This window comes from Nerophis lumbriciformis, linkage group LG11 (assembly GCF_033978685.3).
Source record: "Nerophis lumbriciformis linkage group LG11, RoL_Nlum_v2.1, whole genome shotgun sequence".
Taxonomy (NCBI): domain Eukaryota; kingdom Metazoa; phylum Chordata; class Actinopteri; order Syngnathiformes; family Syngnathidae; genus Nerophis; species Nerophis lumbriciformis.
This window is the reverse complement of record NC_084558.2, coordinates 29,461,839-29,484,951: the sequence shown is the minus strand read 5'-3', so window position 1 is coordinate 29,484,951 and position 23,113 is coordinate 29,461,839.

Genomic DNA, 23,113 nt, shown 5'->3' with positions numbered 1-23,113 from the left:
AGAAGCACTTATGGACTTCCCAAGCATCAGCGTCTCTATTAGAGGTGATTTCAAGGGGATATTTCCAACAATTTTTGATTACAATTATCGACAATTTGTCCTTTTGAAAGTATTACATTAGTGGTCATGTAGAATATGTCTGTACGACTGCCCCAAAAAGAAGCACTTACTGCTTCTGAAAATCAAGTCAATGCTCAGGTTGGGTCAATGAAACAGACGTGGACTGAGGACCGGTTATTTTCTTGATGAGGTACTCAAGAACACTACCCCAACAAGAAGCACTTACTGCAGTAAAAATCAAGTCAGCACTTTTGTTTGGGAAGTATTGGTGAACAAATCAGAGCATTAAACACAATGGCATAAGTTGTGAGAGTCCACACCCGAAACAACCCCAAAGAGAAGCACTTTTGGACTGCCCAAGCATCAGCGTCTCTATTTGAGGTGATTTCAAAGGGATATTTTCAACAATTTTTTATTGCAATTATCGACAATTTATCCCTTTGAAAGTATTGCACTAGTGGTCATGTAGAATATGTCTGTACGACTGCCCCAACAAGAAGCACTTACCGCTTCTGAATATCAAGTCGATGTTCAGGTTTGGTCAATGAAACAGACGTGGACTGAGGACCGGTTATTTTCTTGATGAGGTACTCAAGAACACTACCCCAACAAGAAGCACTTACTGCAGTAAAAATCAAGTCAGCACTTTTGTTTGGGAAGTATTGGTGAACAAATCAGAGCATTAAACACAATGGCATAAGTTGTGAGAGTCCACACCCGAAACAACCCCAAAGAGAAGCACTTTTGGACTGCCCAAGCATCAGCGTCTCTATTTGAGGTGATTTCAAACTGATATTTCCAACAATTTTTTAATACAATTATCGACAATTTATTTCTTTGAAAGTATTACATTAGTGGTCATGTAGATTATGTCTGTACAACTGCCCCAAAAAGAAGCACTTACTGATTCTGAATATCAAGTCGATATTCAGGTTTGGTCAATGAAACAGACGTGGACTGAGGACCAGTTATTTTCTTGATGGGGTACTCAAGAACACTACCCCAACAAGAAGCACTTACTGCAGTAAAAATCAAGTCAGCGCATTTGTTTGGGAAGTATTGGTGAACAAATCAGAGCATTAAACACAATGGCATAAGTTGTGAGAGTCCACACCCGAAACAACCCCAAAGAGAAGCACTTATGGACTTCCCAAGCATCAGCGTCTCTATTTGAGGTGATTTCAAGGGGATATTTCCAACAATTTTTTATTACAATTATCGACAATTTGTCCTTTTGAAAGTATTACATTAGTGGTCATGTAGAATATGTCTGTACGACTGCCCCAACAAGAAGCACTTACCGCTTCTGAATGTCAAGTCGATGTTCAGGTTTGGTCAATGAAACAGACGTGGACTGAGGACCGGTTATTTTCTTGATGGGGTACTCAAGAACACTACCCCAACAAGAAGCACTTACTGCAGTAAAAATCAAGTCAGCGCTTTTGTTTGGGAAGTATTGGTGAACAAATCAGAGCATTAAACACAATGGCATAAGTTGTGAGAGTCCACACCCGAAACAACCCCAAAGAGAAGCACTTATGGACTGCCCAAGCATCAGCGTCTCTATTTGAGGTGATTTCAAGGGGATATTTCCAACAATTTTTGATTACAATTATCGACAATTTGTCCGTTTGAAAGTATTACATTAGTGGTCATGTAGATTATCTCTGTACGACTGCCCCAAAAAGAAGCACTTACTGCTTCTGAAAATCAAGTCAATGCTCAGGTTGGGTCAATGAAACAGACGTGGACTGAAGACCGGTTATTTTCTTGATGAGGTACTCAAGAACACTACCCCAACAAAAAGCACTTACTGCAGTAAAAATCAAGTCAGCGCTTTTGTTTGGGAAGTATTGGTGAACATTTCAGGTATTAAACACAATGGGAAATGTTTTGTGAGAGTTCACACCCGAAACAACCCCAAAGAGAAGCACTTATGAACAGCCCAAGCATCAGCGTCTCTATTTGAGGTGATTTCAAGGGGATATTTTCAACAATTTTTTATTGCAATTATCGACAATTTATCCCTTTGAAAGTATTACATTAGTGGTCATGTAGAATATGTCTGTACGACTGCCCCAAAGAGAAGCACTTACTGCTTCTGAAAAATCAAGTCAATGCTCAGGTTGGGTCAATGAAACAGACGTGGACTGAGGACCGGTTATTTTCTTGATGAGGTACTCAAGAACACTACCCCAACAAGAAGCACTTACTGCAGTAAAAATCAAGTCAGCGCTTTTGTTTGGGAAGTATTGGTGAACAAATCAGAGCATTAAACACAATGGCATAAGTTGTGAGAGTCCACACCCGAAACAACCCCAAAGAGAAGCACTTATGGACTGCCCAAGCATCAGCGTCTCTATTTGAGGTGATTTCAAGGGGATATTTCCAACAATTTTTAAATTACAATTATCGACAATTTGTCCTTTTGAAAGTATTACATTAGTGGTCATGTAGAATATGTCTGTACGACTGCCCCAACAAGAAGCACTTACTGTTTCTGAACATCAAGTCAATGCTCAGGTTGGGTCAATGAAACAGACGTGGACTGAGGACCGGTTATTTTCTTGATGAGGTACTCAAGAACACTACCCCAACAAAAAGCACTTACTGCAGTAAAAATCAAGTCAGCGCTTTTGTTTGGGAAGTATTGGTGAACAATTCAGAGCATTAAACACAATGGCATAAGTTGTGAGAGTCCACACCCGAAACAACCCCAAAGAGAAGCACTTATGGACTGCCCAAGCATCAGCGTCTCCATTTGAGGTGATTTCAAGGAGATATTTCCAACATTTTTTTCATTACAATTATCAACAATTTATCCCTTTGAAAGTATTACACTAGTGGTCATGTAGATTGTGTCTGTACGACTGCCCCAACAAGAAGCACTTACCGTTGCTAAACATCAAGTCAATGCTCAGGTTGAGTCAATGAAACGGACGAGGACTGGGAGTCGTCCATTTATTTCCCATAAGCGCATGGATGAGTCCTCCCTCTTACTTCTGTCTTATGAGACGTTGAAGTGCTACCGAGTGGAAGAAATCTCCTTTTAAATATGTTTTTTTCATTTAAACTTGACTCCACCTTCTTTGTCAAGTAGTTTCAATTGGTTTGGAATGGTCTGGAATTTTCTACATCCCCCTTCTCCATTTTTGGACGACAACCATCAATTCTGTAGCTAATTCCCGGGTGTTAACGACCGATCAAAATGCGGTTGTTTTCCTATGAATAGAAACATTCCACCGAGCTGCTCTGGCCAGATTTGTATTAGCAGGATAATTTTGAAAGTATTACATTAGTGGTCATGTAGAATATACCTGTACGACTGCCCCAACAAGAAGCACTTACTGTTTCTGAACAACAAGTCAATGCACAGGTTGGGTCAATGAAACGGACGTGGACTGTGGGTTGTTATTTTCTAAACGAGGTACTCAAGAACACTACCTCAACAAAAAGCACTTACTGTAGTAAAAATCAAGTCAGCGCTTTTGTTTGGGAAGTATTGGTGAACAATTCAGAGCATTAAACACAAATGCATGTGTACACCCGAAACAACCCCAAAGAGAAGCAGTTATGGACTGCCCAAGCATCAGCGTCTCTATTTGAGGTGATTTCAAAGGGATATTTCCAAAAAATGTTTATTGCAATTATCGACAATTATCCCTTTGAAAGTATTACATTAGTGGTCATGTAGATTGTGTCTGTACGACTGCCCCAACAAGAAGCACTTACTAATTGTGAACATCAAGCCAATGCTCAGGTTGGGTCAATGAAACAGACATGGACTGAGGTCAGGTTATTTTCTTGATGAGGTACTCAAGAACACTACCCCAACAAGAAGCACTTACTGCAGTAAAAATCAAGTCAGCGCTTTTGTTTGGGAAGTATTGGTGAACAAATCAAAACATTACACACAATGGCATAAGTTGTGAGAGTCCACACCCGAAACAACCCCAAAGAGAAGCACTTATGGACTGCCCAAGCATCAGCGTCCCTATTTGAGGTGATTTCAAACTGATATTTTCAACAATTTTTTATTGCAATTATCGACAATTTATCCCTTTGAAAGTATTACATTAGTGGTCATGTAGATTATGTCTGTACGACTGCCCCAAAAAGAAACACTTACCGCTTCTGAATATCAAGTCGATGTTCAGGTTTGGTCAATGAAACAGACGTGGACTGAGGACCGGTTATTTTCTTGATGGGGTACTCAAGAACATTACCCCAACAAAAAGCACTTACTTCAGTAAAAATCAAGTCAGCGCTTTTGTTTGGGAAGTATTGGTGAACAATTCAGAGCATTAAACACAATGGCATAAGTTGTGAGTCCACACCCGAAACAACCCTAAAGAGAAGCACTTATGGACTGCCCAAGCATCAGCGTCTCTATTTGAGGTGATTTCAAAGAGATATTTCCAACATTTTTTTCATTACAATTATCAACAATTTATCCCTTTGAAAGTATTACACTAGTGGTCATGTAGAATATGTCTGTACGACTGCCCCAACAAGAAGCACTTACTGCTTCTGAACATCAAGTCAATGCTCTGGTTGGGTCAATGAAAAAGACGTGGACTGAGGACCGGTTATTTTCTTGATGAGGTACTCAAGAACACTACCCCAACAAGAAGCACTTACTGCAGTAAAAATCAAGTCAGCGCTTTTGTTTGGGAAGTATTGGTGAACAAATCAGAGCATTAAGCACAATGGCATAAGTTGTGAGAGTCCACACCCGAAACAACCCCAAAGAGAAGCACTTATGGACGGCCCAAGCATCAGCGTCTCTATTTGAGGTGATTTCAAGGGGATATTTCCAACAATTTTTTATTACAATTATCGACAATTTGTCCTTTTGAAAGTATTACATTAGTGGTCATGTAGAATATATCTGTACAACTGCCCCAAAAAGAAGCAATTACTGCTTCTGAAAATCAAGTCAATGCTCAGGTTGGGTCAATGAAAGAGACGTGGACTGAGGACCGGTTATTTTCTTGATGAGGTACTCAAGAACACTACCCCAACAAAAAGCACTTACTGCAGTAAAAATCATGTCAGGGCTTTTGTTTGGGAGGTATTGGTGAACAAATCAAAACATTAAACACAATGGCATAAGTTGTGAGAGTCCACACCCAAAACAACCCCAAAGAGAAGCACTTATGGACTGCCCAAGCATCAGCGTCTCTATTTGAGGTGATTTCAAGGGGATATTTCCAACAATTTTTAAATTACAATTATCGACAATTTGTCCTTTTGAAAGTATTACATTAGTGGTCATGTAGAATATGTGTGTACGACTGCCCCAACAAGAAGCACTTACTGTTTCTGAACATCAAGTCAATGCTCAGGTTGGGTCAATGAAACAGACGTGGACTGAGGACCGGTTATTTTCTTGATGAGGTACTCAAGAACACTACCCCAACAAAAAGCACTTACTGCAGTAAAAATCAAGTCAGCGCTTTTGTTTGGGAAGTATTGGTGAACATTTCAGGTATTAAACACAATGGGAAATGTTTTGTGAGAGTTCACACCCGAAACAACCCCAAAGAGAAGCACTTATGAACAGCCCAAGCATCAGCGTCTCTATTTGAGGTGATTTCAAGGGGATATTTTCAACAATTTTTTATTGCAATTATCGACAATTTATCCCTTTGAAAGTATTACATTAGTGGTCATGTAGATTGTGTCTGTACGACTGCCCCAAAAAGAAGCACTTACCGCTTCTGAATATCAAGTCGATGTTCAGGTTTGGTCAATGAAACAGACGTGGACTGAGGACCGGTTATTTTCTTGATGGGGTACTCAAGAACACTACCCCAACAAAAAGCACTTACTGCAGTAAAAATCAAGTCAGCGCTTTTGTTTGGGAAGTATTGGTGAACATTTCAGGCATTAAACACAATGGGAAATGTTTTGTGAGAGTTCACACCTGAAACAACCCCAAAGAGAAGCACTTATGAACAGCCCAAGCATCAGCGTCTCTATTTGAGGTGATTTCAAGGGGATATTTTCAACAATTTTTTATTGCAATTATCGACAATTTATCCCTTTGAAAGTATTACATTAGTGGTCATGTAGATTCTGTCTGTACGACTGCCCCAACAAGAAGCACTTACCGTTGCTAAACATCAAGTCAATGCTCAGGTTGAGACTGGGAGTCGTCCATTTATTTCCCATAAGCGCATGGATGAGTCTTCCCTCTTACTTCTGTCTTGTGAAACGTTGAAGTGCTACCGAGTGGAACAAATCTCCTTTTAAATATGTTTTTTTCATTTAAACTTGACTCCACCTTCTTTGTCAAGTAGTTTCAATTGGTTTGGAATGGTCTGGAATTTTCTACATCCCCCTTCTCCATTTTTGGACGACAACCATCAATTCTGTAGCTAATTCCCGGGTGTTAACGACCGATCAAAATGCGGTTGTTTTCCTATGAATAGAAACATTCCACCGAGCTGCTCTGGCCAGATTTGTATTAGCAGTATAATTTTGAAAGTATTACATTAGTGGTCATGTAGAATATGCCTGTACGACTGCCCCAACAAGAAGCACTTACTGTTTCTGAACAACAAGTCAATGCACAGGTTGGGTCAATGAAACGGACGTGGACTGTGGGTTGTTATTTTCTTGTACTCAAGAACACTACCCCAACAAAAAGCACTTACTGTAGTAAAAATCAAGTCAGCGCTTTTGTTTGGGAAGTATTGGTGAACAATTCAGAGCATTAAACACAAATGCATGTGTACACCCGAAACAACCCCAAAGAGAAGCAGTTATGGACTGCCCAAGCATCAGCGTCTCTATTTGAGGTGATTTCAAAGGGATATTTCCAAAAAATGTTTATTGCAATTATCGACAATTATCCCTTTGAAAGTATTACATTAGTGGTCATGTAGATTGTGTCTGTACGACTGCCCCAACAAGAAGCACTTACTGTTTCTGAACATCAAGTCAATGCTCAGGTTGGGTCAATGAAACAGACGTGGACTGAGGACCGGTTATTTTCTTGATGAGGTACTCAAGAACACTACCCCAACAAGAAGCACTTACTGCAGTAAAAATCAAGTCAGCGCTTTTGTTTTGGAAGTATTGGTGAACAAATCAGAGTATTAAACACAATGGCATAAGTTGTGAGAGTCTACACCCGAAACAACCCCAAAGAGAAGCACTTATGGACTGCCCAAGCATCAGCGTCTCTATTTGAGGTGATTTCAAGGGGATATTTCCAACAATTTTTGATTACAATTATCGACAATTTGTCCTTTTGAAAGTATTACATTAGTGGTCATGTAGAATATGTGTGTACGACTACCCCAACAAGAAGCACTTACTGTTTCTGAACATCAAGTCAATGCTCAGGCTGGGTCAATGAAACAGACGTGGACTGAAGACCGGTTATTTTCTTGATGAGGTGCTCAAGAACACTACCCCAACAAAAAGCACTTACTGCAGTAAAAATCAAGTCAGCGCTTTTGTTGGGGAAGTACTGGTGAACATTTCAGGCATTAAACACAATGGGAAATGTTTTGTGAGAGTTCACACCCGAAACAACCCCAAAGAGAAGCACTTATGAACAGCCCAAGCATCAGCGTCTCTATTTGAGGTGATTTCAAGGGGATATTTTCAACAATTTTTTATTGCAATTATCGACAATTTATCCCTTTGAAAGTATTACATTAGTGATCATGTAGATTGTGTCTGTACGGCTGCCCCAACAAGAAGCACTTACTGTTTCTGAACATCAAGTCAATGCTCAGGTTGGGTCAATGAAACAGACGTGGACTGAGGACCGGTTATTTTCTTGATGAGGTACTCAAGAACACTACCCCAACAAAAAGCACTTACTGCAGTAAAAATCAAGTCAGCGCTTTTGTTTGGGAAGTATTGGTGAACAATTCAGAGCATTAAACACAATGGCATAAGTTGTGAGAGTCCACACCCGAAACAACCCCAAAGAGAAGCACTTAGGGACTTCCCAAGCATCAGCGTCTCTATTTGAGGTGATTTCAAGGGGTTATTTCCAACAATTTTTTATTACAATTATCGACAATTTGTCCTTTTGAAAGTATTACATTAGTGGTCATGTAGAATATGTCTGTACGACTGCCCCAACAAGAAGCACTTACTGTTTCTGAACATCAAGTCAATGCTCAGGTTGGGTCAATGAAACAGACGTGGACTGAGGACCGGTTATTTTCTTGATGAGGTACTCAAGAACACTACCCCAACAAGAAGCACTTACTGCAGTAAAAATCAAGTCAGCACTTTTGTTTGGGAAGTATTGGTGAACAAATCAGAGCATTAAACACAATGGCATAAGTTGTGAGAGTCCACACCCGAAACAACCCCAAAGAGAAGCACTTTTGGACTGCCCAAGCATCAGCGTCTCTATTTGAGGTGATTTCAAAGGGATATTTTCAACAATTTTTTATTGCAATTATCGACAATTTATCCCTTTGAAAGTATTGCACTAGTGGTCATGTAGAATATGTCTGTACGACTGCCCCAACAAGAAGCACTTACCGCTTCTGAATATCAAGTCGATGTTCAGGTTTGGTCAATGAAACAGACGTGGACTGAGGAACGGTTATTTTCTTGATGGGGTACTCAAGAACACTACCCCAACAAGAAGCACTTACTGCAGTAAAAATCAAGTCAGCGCTTTTGTTTGGGAAGTATTGGTGAACAAATCAGAGCATTAAACACAATGGCATAAGTTGTGAGAGTCCACACCCGAAACAACCCCAAAGAGAAGCACTTATGGACTGCCCAAGCATCAGCGTCTCTATTTGAGGTGATTTCAAGGGGATATTTCCAACAATTTTTGATTACAATTATCGACAATTTGTCCATTTGAAAGTATTACATTAGTGGTCATGTAGATTATGTCTGTACGACTGCCCCAACAAGAAGCACTTACTGCTTCTGAAAATCAAGTCAATGCTCAGGTTGGGTCAATGAAACAGACGTGGACTGAGGACCGGTTATTTTCTTGATGAGGTACTCAAGAACACTACCCCAACAAGAAGCACTTACTGCAGTAAAAATCAAGTCAGCGCTTTTGTTTGGGAAGTATTGGTGAACAATTCAGAGCATTAAACACGATGGCATAAGTTGTGAGAGTCCACACCCGAAACAACCCCAAAGAGAAGCACTTATGGACTGCCCAAGCATCAGCGTCTCCATTTGAGGTGATTTCAAGGAGATATTTCCAACATTTTTTCCATTACAATTATCAACAATTTATCCCTTTGAAAGTATTACACTAGTGGTCATGTAGAATATGTCTGTACGACTGCCCCAACAAGAAGCACTTACTGCTTCTGAAAATCAAGTCAATGCTCAGGTTGGGTCAATGAAACAGACGTGGACTGAGGACCGGTTATTTTCTTGATGAGGTACTCAAGAACACTACCCCAACAAAAAGCACTTACTGCAGTAAAAATCAAGTCAGCGCTTTTGTTTGGGAAGTATTGGTGAACATTTCAGGTATTAAACACAATGGGAAATGTTTTGTGAGAGTTCACACCCGAAACAACCCCAAAGAGAAGCACTTATGAACAGCCCAAGCATCAGCGTCTCTATTTGAGGTGATTTCAAGGGGATATTTTCAACAATTTTTTATTGCAATTATCGACAATTTATCCCTTTGAAAGTATTACATTAGTGGTCATGTAGAATATGTTTGTACGACTGCCCCAAAGAGAAGCACTTACTGCTTCTGAAAAATCAAGTCAATGCTCAGGTTGGGTCAATGAAACAGACGTGGACTGAGGACCGGTTATTTTCTTGATGAGGTACTCAAGAACACTACCCCAACAAGAAGCACTTACTGCAGTAAAAATCAAGTCAGCGCTTTTGTTTGGGAAGTATTGGTGAACAAATCAGAGCATTAAACACAATGGCATAAGTTGTGAGAGTCCACACCCGAAACAACCCCAAAGAGAAGCACTTATGGACTGCCCAAGCATCAGCGTCTCTATTTGAGGTGATTTCAAGGGGATATTTCCAACAATTTTTAAATTACAATTATCGACAATTTGTCCTTTTGAAAGTATTACATTAGTGGTCATGTAGAATATGTGTGTACGACTGCCCCAACAAGAAGCACTTACTGTTTCTGAACATCAAGTCAATGCTCAGGTTGGGTCAATGAAACAGATGTGGACTGAGGACCGGTTATTTTCTTGATGAGGTACTCAAGAACATTACCCCAACAAAAAGTACTTACTAAAAATCAAGTCAGCGCTTTTGTTTGGGAAGTATTGGTGAACAATTCAGAGCATTAAACACAATGGCATAAGTTGTGAGTCCACACCCGAAACAACCCTAAAGAGAAGCACTTATGGACTGCCCAAGCATCAGCGTCTCTATTTGAGGTGATTTCAAGGGGATATTTTCAACAATTTTTTATTGCAATTATCGACAATTTATCCCTTTGAAAGTATTACATTAGTGGTCATGTAGATTGTGTCTGTACGACTGCCCCAACAAGAAGCACTTACTGTTTCTGAACATCAAATCAATGCTCAGGTTGGGTCAATGAAACAGACGTGGACTGAGGACCAGTTATTTTCTTGATGAGGTACTCAAGAACACTACCCCAACAAGAAGCACTTACTGCAGTAAAAATCATGTCAGGGCTTTTGTTTGGGAGGTATTGGTGAACAAATCAAAACATTAAACACAATGGCATAAGTTGTGAGAGTCCACACCCGAAACAACTCCAAAGAGATGCACTTATAGACTGCCCAAGCATCAGCGTCACTATTTGAGGTTGATTTCAAGGGGATATCTCCAACAATTTTTTTATTGCAATTATCGACCATTTATCCCTTTGAAAGTATTACATTAGTGGTCGTGTCGAATATGTCTAAACGACTGCCCCAACAAGAAGCACTTACTGTTTCTGAACATCAAGTCAATGATCAGGTTGGGTCAATGAAACAGACGTGGACTGAGGACCGGTTATTTTCTTGATGAGGTACTCAAGAACACTACCCCAACAAAAAGCACTTACTGCAGTAAAAATCAAGTGAAAATCAAGTGAGAGCTTTTGTTTGGGAAGTATTGGTGAACAAATCAGAGCATTAAACACAATGGCATAAGTTGTGAGAGTCCACACCCGAAACAACCCCAAAGAGAAGCACTTTTGGACTGCCGAAGCATCAGCGTCTCCATTTGAGGTGATTTCAAGGAGATATTTCCAACATTTTTTTCATTACAATTATCAACAATTTATCCCTTTGAAAGTATTACACTAGTGGTCATGTAGAATATGTCTGTACGACTGCCCCAACAAGAAGCACTTACCGTTGCTAAACATCAAGTCAATGCTCAGGTTGAGTCAATGAAACGGACGAGGACTGGGAGTCGTCTATTTATTTCCCATAAGCGCATGGATGAGTCCTCCCTCTTACTTCTGTCTTGTGAGACGTTGAAGTGCTACCGAGTGGAAGAAATCTCCTTTTAAATATGTTTTTTTCATTTAAACTTGACTCCACCTTCTTTGTCAAGTAGTTTCAATTGGTTTGGAATGGTCTGGAATTTTCTACATCCCCCTTCTCCATTTTTGGACGACAACCATCAATTCTGTAGCTAATTCCCGGGTGTTAACGACCGATCAAAATGCGGTTGTTTTCCTATGAATAGAAACATTCCACCGAGCTGCTCTGGCCAGATTTGTATTAGCAGTATAATTTTGAAAGTATTACATTAGTGGTCATGTAGAATATGCCTGTATGACTGCCCCAACAAGAAGCACTTACTGTTTCTGAACATCAAGTCAATGCTCAGGTTGGGTCAATGAAACAGACGTGGACTGAGGACCGGTTATTTTCTTGATGAGGTACTCAAGAACACTACCCCAACAAAAAGCACTTACTGCAGTAAAAATCAAGTCAGCGCTTTTGTTTGGGAAGTATTGGTGAACATTTCAGGCATTAAACACAATGGGAAATGTTTTGTGAGAGTTCACACCCGAAACAACCCCAAAGAGAAGCACTTATGAACAGCCCAAGCATCAGCGTCTCTATTTGAGGTGATTTCAAGGGGATATTTTCAACAATTTTTAATTGCAATTATCGACAATTTATCCCTTTGAAAGTATTACATTAGTGGTCATGTAGATTGTGTCTGTACGACTGCCCCAAAAAGAAGCACTTACCGCTTCTGAATATCAAGTTGATGTTCAGGTTTGGTCAATGAAACAGACGTGGACTGAGGACCGGTTATTTTCTTGATGGGGTACTCAAGAACACTACCCCAACAAGAAGCACTTACTGCAGTAAAAATCAAGTCAGCGCTTTTGTTTGGGAAGTATTGGTGAACAAATCAGAGCATTAAACACAATGGCATAAGTTGTGAGAGTCCACACCCGAAACAACCCCAAAGAGAAGCACTTATGGACTGCCCAAGCATCAGCCTCTCTATTTGAGGTGATTTCAAGGGGATATTTCCAACAATTTTTAAATTACAATTATCGACAATTTGTCCTTTTGAAAGTATTACATTAGTGGTCATGTAGAATATGTGTGTACGACTGCCCCAACAAGAAGCACTTACTGTTTCTGAACATCAAGTCAATGCTCAGGCTGGGTCAATGAAACAGACGTGGACTGAAGACCGGTTATTTTCTTGATGAGGTACTCAAGAACACTACCCCAACAAAAAGCACTTACTGCAGTAAAAATCAAGTCAGCGCTTTTGTTGGGGAAGTACTGGTGAACATTTCAGGCATTAAACACAATGGCATAAGTTGTGAGAGTCCACACCCGAAACAACCCCAAAGAGAAGCACTTATGAACAGCCCAAGCATCAGCGTCTCTATTTGAGGTGATTTCAAGGGGATATTTCCAACAATTTTTTATTGCAATTATCGACAATTTATCCCTTTGAAAGTATTACATTAGTGGTCATGTAGAATATGTCTGTACAACTGCCCCAACAAGAAGCACTTACTGCTTCTGAAAAATCAAGTCAATGCTCAGGTTGGGTCAATGAAACAGACGTGGACTGAGGACCGGTTATTTTTTTGATGAGGTACTCAAGAACACTACCCCAACAAGAAGCACTTACTGCAGTGAAAATCAAGTCAGCGCTTTTGTTTGGGAAGTATTGGTGAACAAATCAGAGCATTAAACACAATGGCATAAGTTGTGAGAGTCCACACCCGAAACAACCCCAAAGAGAAGCACTTATGGACTGCCCAAGCATCAGCGTCTCCATTTGAGGTGATTTCAAGGAGATATTTCCAACATTTTTTTCATTACAATTATCAACAATTTATCCCTTTGAAAGTATTACACTAGTGGTCATGTAGAATATGTCTGTACGACTGCCCCAACAAGAAGCACTTACTGCTTCTGAAAATCAAGTCAATGCTCAGGTTGGGTCAATGAAACAGACGTGGACTGAGGACCGGTTATTTTCTTGATGAGGTACTCAAGAACACTACCCCAACAAAAAGCACTTACTGCAGTAAAAATCAAGTCAGCGCTTTTGTTTGGGAAGTATTGGTGAACATTTCAGGCATTAAACACAATGGGAAATGTTTTGTGAGAGTTCACACCCGAAACAACCCCAAAGAGAAGCACTTATAAAACGCCCAAGCATCAGCGTCTCTATTTGAGGTGATTTCAAGGCGATTTTTTCAACAATTTTTTATTGCAACTATCGACAATTTATCCCTTTGAAAGTATTACATTAGTGGTCATGTAGATTGTGTCTGTACGACTGCCCCAACAAGAAGCACTTACCGTTGCTAAACATCAAGTCAATGCTCAGGTTGAGTCAATGAAACGGACGAGGACTGGGAGTCGTCCATTTATTTCCCATAAGCGCATGGATGAGTCCTCCCTCTTACTTCTGTCTTGTGAGACGTTGAAGTGCTACCGAGTGGAAGAAATCTCCTTTTAAATATGTTTTTTTCATTTAAACTTGACTCCACCTTCTTTGTCAAGTAGTTTCAATTGGTTTGGAATGGTCTGGAATTTTCTACATCCCCCTTCTCCATTTTTGGACGACAACCATCAATTCTGTAGCTAATTCCCGGGTGTTAACGACCGATCAAAATGCGGTTGTTTTCCTATGAATAGAAACATTCCACCGAGCTGCTCTGGCCAGATTTGTATTAGCAGTATAATTTTGAAAGTATTACATTAGTGGTCATGTAGAATATACCTGTACGACTGCCCCAACAAGAAGCACTTACTGTTTCTGAACAACAAGTCAATGCACAGGTTGGGTCAATGAAACGGACGTGGACTGTGGGTTGTTATTTTCTAAACGAGGTACTCAAGAACACTACCTCAACAAAAAGCACTTACTGTAGTAAAAATCAAGTCAGCGCTTTTGTTTGGGAAGTATTGGTGAACAATTCAGAGCATTAAACACAAATGCATGTGTACACCCGAAACAACCCCAAAGAGAAGCAGTTATGGACTGCCCAAGCATCAGCGTCTCTATTTGAGGTGATTTCAAAGGGATATTTCCAAAAAATGTTTATTGCAATTATCGACAATTATCCCTTTGAAAGTATTACATTAGTGGTCATTTAGATTGTGTCTGTACGACTGCCCCAACAAGAAGCACTTACTAATTGTGAACATCAAGCCAATGCTCAGGTTGGGTCAATGAAACAGACATGGACTGAGGTCAGGTTATTTTCTTGATGAGGTACTCAAGAACACTACCCCAACAAGAAGCACTTACTGCAGTAAAAATCAAGTCAGCGCTTTTGTTTGGGAAGTATTGGTGAACAAATCAAAACATTACACACAATGGCATAAGTTGTGAGAGTCCACACCCGAAACAACCCCAAAGAGAAGCACTTATGGACTGCCCAAGCATCAGCGTCCCTATTTGAGGTGATTTCAAACTGATATTTTCAACAATTTTTTATTGCAATTATCGACAATTTATCCCTTTGAAAGTATTACATTAGTGGTCATGTAGATTATGTCTGTACGACTGCCCCAAAAAGAAACACTTACCGCTTCTGAATATCAAGTCGATGTTCAGGTTTGGTCAATGAAACAGACGTGGACTGAGGACCGGTTATTTTCTTGATGGGGTACTCAAGAACATTACCCCAACAAAAAGCACTTACTTCAGTAAAAATCAAGTCAGCGCTTTTGTTTGGGAAGTATTGGTGAACAATTCAGAGCATTAAACACAATGGCATAAGTTGTGAGTCCACACCCGAAACAACCCTAAAGAGAAGCACTTATGGACTGCCCAAGCATCAGCGTCTCTATTTGAGGTGATTTCACACAGATATTTCCAACATTTTTTTCATTACAATTATCAACAATTTATCCCTTTGAAAGTATTACACTAGTGGTCATGTAGAATATGTCTGTACGACTGCCCCAACAAGAAGCACTTACTGCTTCTGAACATCAAGTCAATGCTCTGGTTGGGTCAATGAAAAAGACGTGGACTGAGGACCGGTTATTTTCTTGATGAGGTACTCAAGAACACTACCCCAACAAGAAGCACTTACTGCAGTAAAAATCAAGTCAGCGCTTTTGTTTGGGAAGTATTGGTGAACAAATCAGAGCATTAAGCACAATGGCATAAGTTGTGAGAGTCCACACCCGAAACAACCCCAAAGAGAAGCACTTATGGACTGCCCAAGCATCAGCGTCTCCATTTGAGGTGATTTCAAGGAGATATTTCCAACATTTTTTCCATTACAATTATCAACAATTTATCCCTTTGAAAGTATTACACTAGTGGTCATGTAGAATATGTCTGTACGACTGCCCCAACAAGAAGCACTTACTGCTTCTGAAAATCAAGTCAATGCTCAGGTTGGGTCAATGAAACAGACGTGGACTGAGGACCGGTTATTTTCTTGATGAGGTACTCAAGAACACTACCCCAACAAAAAGCACTTACTGCAGTAAAAATCAAGTCAGCGCTTTTGTTTGGGAAGTATTGGTGAACATTTCAGGTATTAAACACAATGGGAAATGTTTTGTGAGAGTTCACACCCGAAACAACCCCAAAGAGAAGCACTTATGAACAGCCCAAGCATCAGCGTCTCTATTTGAGGTGATTTCAAGGGGATATTTTCAACAATTTTTTATTGCAATTATCGACAATTTATCCCTTTGAAAGTATTACATTAGTGGTCATGTAGAATATGTTTGTACGACTGCCCCAAAGAGAAGCACTTACTGCTTCTGAAAAATCAAGTCAATGCTCAGGTTGGGTCAATGAAACAGACGTGGACTGAGGACCGGTTATTTTCTTGATGAGGTACTCAAGAACACTACCCCAACAAGAAGCACTTACTGCAGTAAAAATCAAGTCAGCGCTTTTGTTTGGGAAGTATTGGTGAACAAATCAGAGCATTAAACACAATGGCATAAGTTGTGAGAGTCCACACCCGAAACAACCCCAAAGAGAAGCACTTATGGACTGCCCAAGCATCAGCGTCTCTATTTGAGGTGATTTCAAGGGGATATTTCCAACAATTTTTAAATTACAATTATCGACAATTTGTCCTTTTGAAAGTATTACATTAGTGGTCATGTAGAATATGTGTGTACGACTGCCCCAACAAGAAGCACTTACTGTTTCTGAACATCAAGTCAATGCTCAGGTTGGGTCAATGAAACAGATGTGGACTGAGGACCGGTTATTTTCTTGATGAGGTACTCAAGAACATTACCCCAACAAAAAGTACTTACTAAAAATCAAGTCAGCGCTTTTGTTTGGGAAGTATTGGTGAACAATTCAGAGCATTAAACACAATGGCATAAGTTGTGAGTCCACACCCGAAACAACCCTAAAGAGAAGCACTTATGGACTGCCCAAGCATCAGCGTCTCTATTTGAGGTGATTTCAAGGGGATATTTTCAACAATTTTTTATTGCAATTATCGACAATTTATCCCTTTGAAAGTATTACATTAGTGGTCATGTAGATTGTGTCTGTACGACTGCCCCAACAAGAAGCACTTACTGTTTCTGAACATCAAATCAATGCTCAGGTTGGGTCAATGAAACAGACGTGGACTGAGGACCAGTTATTTTCTTGATGAGGTACTCAAGAACACTACCCCAACAAGAAGCACTTACTGCAGTAAAAATCATGTCAGGGCTTTTGTTTGGGAGGTATTGGTGAACAAATCAAAACATTAAACACAATGGCATAAGTTGTGAGAGTCCACACCCGAAACAACTCCAAAGAGATGCACTTATAGACTGCCCAAGCATCAGCGTCACTATTTGAGGTTGATTTCAAGGGGATATCTCCAACAATTTTTTTATTGCAATTATCGACCATTTATCCCTTTGAAAGTATTACATTAGTGGTCGTGTCGAATATGTCTAAACGACTGCCCCAACAAGAAGCACTTACTGTTTCTGAACATCAAGTCAATGATCAGGTTGGGTCAATGAAACAGACGTGGACTGAGGACCGGTTATTTTCTTGATGAGGTACTCAAGAACACTACCCCAACAAAAAGCACTTACTGCAGTAAAAATCAAGTGAAAATCAAGTGAGAGCTTTTGTTTGGGAAGTATTGGTGAACAAATCAGAGCATTAAACACAATGGCATAAGTTGTGAGAGTCCACACCCGAAACAACCCCAAAGAGAAGCACTTTTGGACTGCCGAAGCATCAGCGTCTCCATTTGAGGTGATTTCAAGGAGATATTTCCAACATTTTTTTCATTACAATTATCAACAATTTATCCCTTTGAAAGTATTACACTAGTGGTCATGTAGAATATGTCTGTACGACTGCCCCAACAAGAAGCACTTACCGTTGCTAAACATCAAGTCAATGCTCAGGTTGAGTCAATGAAACGGACGAGGACTGGGAGTCGTCTATTTATTTCCCATAAGCGCATGGATGAGTCCTCCCTCTTACTTCTGTCTTGTGAGACGTTGAAGTGCTACCGAGTGGAAGAAATCTCCTTTTAAATATGTTTTTTTCATTTAAACTTGACTCCACCTTCTTTGTCAAGTAGTTTCAATTGGTTTGGAATGGTCTGGAATTTTCTACATCCCCCTTCTCCATTTTTGGACGACAACCATCAATTCTGTAGCTAATTCCCGGGTGTTAACGACCGATCAAAATGCGGTTGTTTTCCTATGAATAGAAACATTCCACCGAGCTGCTCTGGCCAGATTTGTATTAGCAGTATAATTTTGAAAGTATTACATTAGTGGTCATGTAGAATATGCCTGTATGACTGCCCCAACAAGAAGCACTTACTGTTTCTGAACATCAAGTCAATGCTCAGGTTGGGTCAATGAAACAGACGTGGACTGAGGACCGGTTATTTTCTTGATGAGGTACTCAAGAACACTACCCCAACAAAAAGCACTTACTGCAGTAAAAATCAAGTCAGCGCTTTTGTTTGGGAAGTATTGGTGAACAATTCAGAGCATTAAACACAAATGCATGTGTACACCCGAAACAACCCCAAAGAGAAGCAGTTATGGACTGCCCAAGCATCAGCGTCTCTATTTGAGGTGATTTCAAAGGGATATTTCCAAAAAATGTTTATTGCAATTATCGACAATTATCCCTTTGAAAGTATTACATTAGTGGTCATGTAGATTGTGTCTGTACGACTGCCCCAACAAGAAGCACTTACTGTTTCTGAACATCAAGTCAAGTTGTGAGAGTCCACACCCGAAACAACCCCAAAGAGAAGCACTTATGGACTGCCCAAGCATCAGCGTCTCTATTTGAGGTGATTTCAAGGGGATATTTTCAACAATTTTTGATTACAATTATCGACAATTTGTCCTTTTGAAAGTATTACATTAGTGGTCATGTAGAATATGTCTGTACGACTGCCCCAACAAGAAGCAATTACTGCTTCTGAAAATCAAGTCAATGCTCAGGTTGGGTCAATGAAAGAGACGTGGACTGAGGACCGGTTATTTTCTTGATGAGGTACTCAAGAACACTACCCCAACAAAAAGCACTTACTGCAGTAAAAATCAAGTCAGCGCTTTTGTTTGGGAAGTATTGGTGAACATTTCAGGCATTAAACACAATGGGAAATGTTTTGTGAGAGTTCACACCCGAAACAACCCCAAAGAGAAGCACTTATGAACAGCCCAAGCATCAGCGTCTCTATTTGAGGTGATTTCAAGGGGATATTTTCAACAATTTTTTATTGCAATTATCGACAATTTATCCCTTTGAAAGTATTACATTAGTGGTCATGTAGATTGTGTCTGTACGACTGCCCCAAAAAGAAGCACTTACCGCTTCTGAATATCAAGTTGATGTTCAGGTTTGGTCAATGAAACAGACGTGGACTGAGGACCGGTTATTTTCTTGATGGGGTACTCAAGAACACTACCCCAACAAGAAGCACTTACTGCAGTAAAAATCAAGTCAGCGCTTTTGTTTGGGAAGTATTGGTGAACAAATCAGAGCATCAAACACAATGGCATAAGTTGTGAGAGTCCACACCCGAAACAACCCCAAAGAGAAGCACTTATGGACTGCCCAAGCATCAGCGTCTCCATTTGAGGTGATTTCAAGGAGATATTTCCAACATTTTTTTCATTACAATTATCAACAATTTATCCCTTTGAAAGTATTACACTAGTGGTCATGTAGAATATGTCTGTACGACTGCCCCAACAAGAAGCACTTACTGCTTCTGAAAATCAAGTCAATGCTCAGGTTGGGTCAATGAAACAGACGTGGACTGAGGACCGGTTATTTTCTTGATGAGGTACTCAAGAACACTACCCCAACAAAAAGCACTTACTGCAGTAAAAATCAAGTCAGCGCTTTTGTTTGGGAAGTATTGGTGAACATTTCAGGTATTAAACACAATGGGAAATGTTTTGTGAGAGTTCACACCCGAAACAACCCCAAAGAGAAGCACTTATGAACTGCCCAAGCGTCAGCGTCTCCATTTGAGGTGATTTCAAGGAGATATTTCCAACATTTTTTTCATTACAATTATCAACAATTTATCCCTTTGAAAGTATTACACTAGTGGTCATGTAAAATATGTCTGTACGACTGCCCCAAAGAGAAGCACTTACTGCTTCTGAAAAATCAAATCAATGCTCAGGTTGGGTCAATGAAACAGACGTGGACTGAGGACCGGTAATTTTCTTGATGAGGTACTCAAGAACACTACCCCAACAAGAAGCACTTACTGCAGTAAAAATCAAGTCAGCGCTTTTGTTTGGGAAGTATTGGTGAACAAATCAGAGCATTAAACACAATGGCATAAGTTGTGAGAGTCCACACCCGAAACAACCCCAAAGAGAAGCACTTATGGACTGCCCAAGCATCAGCGTCTCCATTTGAGGTGATTTCAAGGAGATATTTCCAACATTTTTTTCATTACAATTATCAACAATTTATCCCTTTGAAAGTATTACACTAGTGGTCATGTAGAATATGTCTGTACGACTGCCCCAACAAGAAGCACTTACTGCTTCTGAAAATCAAGTCAATGCTCAGGTTGGGTCAATGAAACAGATGTGGACTGAGGACCGGTTATTTTCTTGATGAGGTACTCAAGAACATTACCCCAACAAAAAGCACTTACTAAAAATCAAGTCAGCGCTTTTGTTTGGGAAGTATTGGTGAACAATTCAGAGCATTAAACACAATGGCATAAGTTGTGAGTCCACACCCGAAACAACCCTAAAGAGAAGCACTTATGGACTGCCCAAGCATCAGCGTCTCTATTTGAGGTGATTTCAAGGGGATATTTCCAACAATTTTTGATTACAATTATCGACAATTTGTCCTTTTGAAAGTATTACATTAGTGGTCATGTAGAATATGTCTGTACGACTGCCCCAACAAGAAGCACTTACTGTTTCTGAACATCAAGTCAATGCTCAGGTTGGGTCAATGAAAAAGACGTGGACTGAGGACCGGTTATTTTCTTGATGAGGTACTCAAGAACACTACCCCAACAAGAAGCACTTACTGCAGTGAAAATCAAGTCAGCGCTTTTGTTTGGGAAGTATTGGTGAACAAATCAGAGCATTAAACACAATGGCATAAGTTGTGAGAGTCCACACCCGAAACAACCCCAAAGAGAAGCACTTATGGACTGCCCAAGCATCAGCGTCTCCATTTGAGGTGATTTCAAGGAGATATTTCCAACATTTTTTTCATTACAAGTATCAACAATTTATCCCTTTGAAAGTATTACACTAGTGGTCATGTAGAATATGTCTGTACGACTGCCCCAAAAAGAAGCACTTACCGCTTCTGAATATCAAGTTGATGTTCAGGTTTGGTCAATGAAACAGACGTGGACTGAGGACCGGTTATTTTCTTGATGGGGTACTCAAGAACACTACCCCAACAAGAAGCACTTACTGCAGTAAAAATCAAGTCAGCGCTTTTGTTTGGGAAGTATTGGTGAACAAATCAGAGCATCAAACACAATGGCATAAGTTGTGAGAGTCCACACCCGAAACAACCCCAAAGAGAAGCACTTATGGACTGCCCAAGCATCAGCGTCTCCATTTGAGGTGATTTCAAGGAGATATTTCCAACATTTTTTTCATTACAATTATCAACAATTTATCCCTTTGAAAGTATTACACTAGTGGTCATGTAGAATATGTCTGTACGACTGCCCCAACAAGAAGCACTTACTGCTTCTGAAAATCAAGTCAATGCTCAGGTTGGGTCAATGAAACAGACGTGGACTGAGGACCGGTTATTTTCTTGATGAGGTACTCAAGAACACTACCCCAACAAAAAGCACTTACTGCAGTAAAAATCAAGTCAGCGCTTTTGTTTGGGAAGTATTGGTGAACATTTCAGGTATTAAACACAATGGGAAATGTTTTGTGAGAGTTCACACCCGAAACAACCCCAAAGAGAAGCACTTATGAACAGCCCAAGCATCAGCGTCTCTATTTGAGGTGATTTCAAGGGGATATTTTCAACAATTTTTTATTGCAATTATCAACAATTTATCCCTTTGAAAGTATTACATTAGTGGTCATGTAGAATATGTCTGTACGACTGCCCCAAAGAGAAGCACTTACTGCTTCTGAAAAATCAAGTCAATGCTCAGGTTGGGTCAATGAAACAGACGTGGACTGAGGACCGGTTATTTTCTTGATGAGGTACTCAAGAACACTACCCCAACAAGAAGCACTTACTGCAATAAAAATCAAGTCAGAGCTTTTGTTTGGGAAGTATTGGTGAACAAATCAGAGCATTAAACACAATGGCATAAGTTGTGAGAGTCCACACCCAAAACAACCCCAAAGAGAAGCACTTATGGACTGCCCAAGCATCAGCGTCTCTATTTGAGGTGATTTCAAGGGGATATTTCCAACAATTTTTAAATTACAATTATCGACAATTTGTCCTTTTGAAAGTATTACATTAGTGGTCATGTAGAATATGTGTGTACGACTGCCCCAACAAGAAGCACTTACTGTTTCTGAACATCAAGTCAATGCTCAGGTTGGGTCAATGAAACAGATGTGGACTGAGGACCGGTTATTTTCTTGATGAGGTACTCAAGAACATTACCCCAACAAAAAGCACTTACTAAAAATCAAGTCAGCGCTTTTGTTTGGGAAGTATTGGTGAACAATTCAGAGCATTAAACACAATGGCATAAGTTGTGAGTCCACACCCGAAACAACCCTAAAGAGAAGCACTTATGGACTGCCCAAGCATCAGCGTCTCTATTTGAGGTGATTTCAAGGGGATATTTCCAACAATTTTTGATTACAATTATCGACAATTTGTCCTTTTGAAAGTATTACATTAGTGGTCATGTAGAATATGTCTGTACGACTGCCCCAACAAGAAGCACTTACTGTTTCTGAACATCAAGTCAATGCTCAGGTTGGGTCAATGAAAAAGACGTGGACTGAGGACCGGTTATTTTCTTGATGAGGTACTCAAGAACACTACCCCAACAAAAAGCACTTACTGCAGTAAAAATCATGTCAGGGCTTTTGTTTGGGAGGTATTGGTGAACAAATCAAAACATTAAACACAATGGCATAAGTTGTGAGCGTCCACACCCGAAACAACCCCAAAGAGAAGCACTTATGGA